The following is a 5,622-nucleotide window of genomic DNA, read 5'->3' on the forward strand; positions in this document are numbered from 1 at the left end:
GGAGAATGGTGAGGCTGACCAATCTTGATCTCAAAGTTCAGTTGGTTAAATATAAATAACAGGAATCATTAACCTTAGGAATCAGAGTCAACATTTTTTTTCCAGCTGCCAGTGCCTACCTGTGCCCACTTTCCTCTCGTTGTATGAGTCAAGAATATTGACTTGTTTCCCTTTTATTTCCCTTTTCATTGTATTTGCTGTCTAAACTTATGGGTACAGAGTGATATTTCAACACCTGGGTACTGCACACATAAATTAAGCAGAACAATTATAATTTCCTTAAACATTAATCCACTTATTTTTAATCTTTTCTTGCACAGTTTTATTAAATTATTAAATATCAAACAAGGTTGTCATATAAAAATAGATATCTTGTTGAAGTCTGTGTGATAAGGGGATCCGCACACACTGGCTCTTTCCCAAACTCCATAGCTTAAGTTTGTGGCTTTATTTGCTGTTTGGGGGAGGTCCTTGGGTTTCCATGGCAGACCAAGTATCTAATAGTTTCTTTTGAATTGTCCATGCCAAATGGTTGGTAAGTGGTTACTGATTCAGACTGGAGAACATGTAGGCACTGCTGCTCTTATCCATGTAGGCAGATCAGTCTCGTGGGCAGTCCAGGCCTTGAAATGCCAAGGGTTCTCATGCTTGTTTTGCTTTTGGGGAGGTAACAGGTTTCTTTCCATTCCTCGTCAACTTCTTGTGGGATTTTTTTTTAATATATATATAGCATACAGTTGAATTTCATTAAAAAAATCTATTCAGCCAACCTAACTCTTTTACTTGGAGAGTTTAATTCACTTTTGAAACGTTTTTCTGCAGACTCTAGTGTTAGTCTACCAAGGCCTTGCTTATATGGGACTTGGAATACTTCTCTTGGTTTTAGAATTTCTTGTCTTGGACTTTTGAGAGCTAGAATATAGTGTATCTTCAACAGGACCAAATCAATTGAATCTAAATGGGCCCTTTGAATTTACTGTACTTGGGTGCCCATGTATTTCTCAATAAATACTGGAAAGCTTTCAGCTATTATTTAGCTAAATAGCTTTTCTTATTTAGGGTTTTAGTGCTGTAAACAAACACCATGACCAAGGCAACTCTTACAAGGACAAAATTTTATTAGGCCTGGCTTACATGTTTAGAAATTCAGTTTATTATCATCAAGGCAGGAACATGTCAGCATCCAGGCAGGCATGATACAGGAAAAGCTGAGAGTTGAACATATTGTTCTGAAGGCAAACAGAAGAAGACTGGCTTCCAGGCAGCTAGGATGAGGGTCATAAAGACCAGTGCTTACAGTGTCCCACTTCTTGCAACAAGCCCCACCTCCAAATAGTGCCATTCCCTGGGCCAAGCATATTCAAACTAGTACAGATTTATTTGTTTATGTGATTACTTATGATATACTTGTATGCATGTGCTACATGAATGGCATATGTGTGGAGGTCAGAGGACAATTTGCAGGAGTCAGTTTTCTCCTATCATGTAGGTTCCAGACATGGAACTCAGGTCTTGGTCCAGATGAAACTTGGGAGCAAGCACCTCTAACCACCAAGCCACCTCATCAACCCTCATGAAACAGGTTTCTTTTCATTTGGTAACTCCTATAATGTGATAATTTTTCACTTAATCATATCTTGTTGGTCATATAGACTTTAGTCTTTACCTTTATCCTATTTCTTTTTCTTTTGTCTGGCTAGGTCATCTCAAAAACCTGTCTTCAAGCTCAGGATTCTTCCTTCTGTGTGATATAATTTGTTACTGCAACTCAACTGTATCTTTAATTGATTTATTAAATCCTCTGTGGCTTCTCTTTTATGGTCTGTATTTCTTTTTCTGAGTTTCTCATTCAAGTGATACTTTTCGTTTGTTTTTAACAAAGCGTGTATTCTTCCACATCTTGTCAGGTTTCCTTAAATTCATCATGTCAAGCTTTATTTTCTTGATGGCAACCTATTGATATTTTTTGTTCTGTGGCACTTACTAGAAATATATTTTTATTATGTTAGCTGTGCATTTATCCAGATCCATGTCACTTGCCTTTGCTACTTTTATAGGATAGCTTTTTCCCCCAGCAAGGTACTTTGTCCTGGAGTTGTGCAAGGTGTTGGTAGTGTGGTTACAGTGATCTTAATTCCAGTTTTATGGTTCCCATGCAGCGTCTTCAGTTACTTGTGTGAGTGTTTCAGTGGCTTGACCCTCAGGTATTTAAGGGCTATTGTTGAGACTCTCCGTAGGAAGCTAGCCTTTTTGTACCACTGAGCACAATGCATGCTCTTCTGTATGAGGATGAGGAGGTCAAATTTTCGTCTCTGTTGCTTTCACTAGGTAGGGCTGATCTGATGGACCCAGGAAAGCAATGCATGCCTGCTTTGCCACAGTCCAAGCAGGAAAGGGTGCTAGTCAGTTTCAGAGACCCTCCAGGGAAGAGGATGCAGAGGAAGGACCACCTCCTCCTTGACTTTTCCTCTTTCTTTTCCTCTTCTTTCCTTTTCTTCTTCTCCTTCTCCTCCTCATTTCCTTCTCCTTCTCTTTGAAACGCTTTGTGTAGCAGGCTCACCTCAAACTCATATAGACTTTCCTGCCTCTGTCCTGTGAAAGCTGGGAGTAAAGGCATGTGACACCACTGCCAGGCCTCTGGATGTTCTGATCAGCCTGGCCCCAGGAATTGGGTATTCCTTAGTTTCTACTCAGTCCTTGTACAGGACAGACCTGACTGGAGTGGCAAGGGAATGAGGAAATGACAAACACATGCATAGAAGGGAACAGACATCCAGAAAGAGCTGGGCTTGAGTGGACTGGGGTCTCTGATAGAGAGGCTGAAGCTTTTCTCCCCAGGCTCACTGTGTTTATTTACACAGAGAGGAGGGGTTTTTGCGCACATGAATCAAGGGGGTAGGGTTAGTTAACCATGGTAGGTGCAGTTTCTATAGGGGAGAGCTCTTCAGGCTCTCCATGGGGAGAAGGCTATGGTGGACACTTTCTGCACACACTATCAACATCTGTATACAGCTTTGCTATCCCTACTGCCCTCATACCAGGAAGTAAAGCTGTATCGTATTCTTATGGTTTTGAGTGTAGGATCCTTGATAAGGTCACACCCATGTCAACAGCACACATTCTCTCAAGAGTCCATTTATTCAGGGTTTTGCTACTCCTCATCATAGTCTCAGCATCATGCCTGGACTGAGGTATACATAGTAGTCTCAGGTAGGAGACCAGATAGTGTTCATTGGCTGCACACGATCTTCATGGGGACTTCACTCACTGAATTGATCAGGGTAGGCTGCCCAATTACCCTGAGAGCTTCTGATTGGGGGAAGGGTCTCTCAGCTGTTTCCTATGGCCTTGGTAAGCTGAGATGCTCAGAGCTGTATGGATGCTTTGTGGAAAATTAGGAGGTTTATTGGTGCTGGCAGGATTCATCATGGGATGCTGGGTGAAGGGTGGACCTCAAGACAGTGTTGTGCAGGAGAAGCTTGAGTGGTGGCCTGAGTTATTGCTGCAGGGATAAGATTACCTGACAGTGCTGCAAACTGGGCTTGCACTTCTCTAAGGGCACATATTTTAGTTGCCTGTGGTTCAAACAGAAACTGCTGGACACCAAGACATATACATTCCCTACAGCTTGATCTCATTTGGGTAACTTTAACAGTACATGTTCTGTGCTCTATTACCCTCTTTACAAAGACATTCTGGGTCTCTGGGCTCTGTGTAATATTTGTTAGTGGAATAATACTTGCTTTTTCTTGGTTTTCGACCTTGTTATGGATGGAATCAGGACAGATAATTCTAATCACCTATTTTGTTGGTTTCACTCCACTGACTACCTGCTGTGTGCCAGACAGGGTGGTAAGGGGCGTGCACAGAAGCAAGAAAAATAGACTCAAACCTTGACTTAAAAGAACTCAGTCTAGTTTACCAAATATCCAATAAATATGATTGTTTTTACCCTTGCCCTTATTTCAGTGATAAGAAGCTGATAGAGTCCAAGTAATAGTGTTCAAAGGAAAACAATCATTGAGAGTCCATGGTGGTATTTTAACCTTCCCTATTGGACTAGAAGGCAGCCTCCCCCAGAATTTGCTGACATGCTCTCAAAGGCTTCTCCTCTGCTTTTCTAATAACAAGGGATTTATTTCTCAACTCCTAGGGCCAAAGGTCTTTTCTTTTTCTCCCAAATCCTTATGCTCTGTCAAAAACTAGAGCAAAGGGAAATGGAATAACTAACACTCCATCAAAGTGAACTTTACCCCAGTTTCATGCTTACTTTTTCTATCCACATTGTACTCTTCTCCCCCGACCTAGGACTTTTAGACTGTGCCCTTTCACTTCTTTACCCAATAACCCATTTTTTTTACCCCTAAAATGAAGGAACATATTGTAAAGAATTTCAGAATTTAAATTTGCTTGTCAGTTACTGTTAAGAATCTTTGCCGGGGCTCGGGACCTGAGACTGCATTAGTTAGGGAAGCAGAAACCGGCCTGAGTAGGAACACAGGCCTCATCCGGCTGGATCAGCGCCGGGGTAGCGGGAGCGCAGGGTTGCCTGACACCCGCCAGCTACCCACGACCCCCGCCGCAGGATTGGGGACTGCTGGTGAGTGGAACACAGCTTCTGCTCCAATCCAATTGCGCGGGACCTGAGACTGCATTAGTTAGGGAAGCAGAAGCCGGCCTGAGTAGGGCCACAGGCCTCATCCGGCCGGATCAGCGCCAGGGTAGCGGGAGCGCAGGGTTGCCTGACACCCGCCAGCTACCCACGACCCCCCCCACAGGATTTTGGGACTGCTGGTGAGTGGAACACAGCTTCTGCTCCAGTCCAATCACGCGGGACCTGAGACTGCTCTGGTTGGGGAGAGAGAAATCCGGCCTACATAGGGCCACAACCCTCTTCCGGTCAGAAAAGCACCGGGGCAGCTGGGGCGCAGGGTCGGCTGACACTCACCAGCTACCCACAACACCCACCACAGGATCTTAAGACTTCTGGAGACTGGAACACAGCTTCTGCCCCAATCCAATTGCGCGCGGGACCAGAGACTGCATTAGTTAGGGAAGCAGAAAAACGGCCTGAGTAGGACCACAGGCCTCTTCCGGCTGGACCAGCACCGGGGTACTGTCAGCTACCCACGACCCCCGCCGCAGGATTTAGAGACTGCTGGTGAGTGGAACACAGCTTCTGCTCCAATCTTTAAACAGTGACAACGATAACAACTAACCCCAGAGATTACCAGATGGCGAAAGGTAAACGTAATAATCTTACTAACAGAAACCAAGACCACTCACCATCATCAGAACCCAGCACCCCCACTTCGCCCAGTCCAGGGCACCCCAACACACCGGAAAAGCTAGACACGGATTTAAAAGCATATCTCCTGATGATGATAGAGGACTTCAAGAAGGACTTTAATAACACACTTAAAGAAATGCAGGAGAACACTGCTAAACAGGCAGAAGACAATAAAGAGGAAGCACAAAAATCCCTTAAAGAATTGCAGGAGAACACTGCTAAAGAGTTACAAATCCTTAAAGAAAAACACGATAACATAATCAAACAGGTAGAAGTCCTTACAGAAAAACAGGAAAACACATCCAAACAGATGATGGAAATGAACAAAACCA

Source organism: Mus caroli, unplaced genomic scaffold, assembly GCF_978045245.1.
Source record: "Mus caroli unplaced genomic scaffold, Mus_caroli_1 scaffold_6, whole genome shotgun sequence".
NCBI lineage: Eukaryota > Metazoa > Chordata > Mammalia > Rodentia > Muridae > Mus > Mus caroli.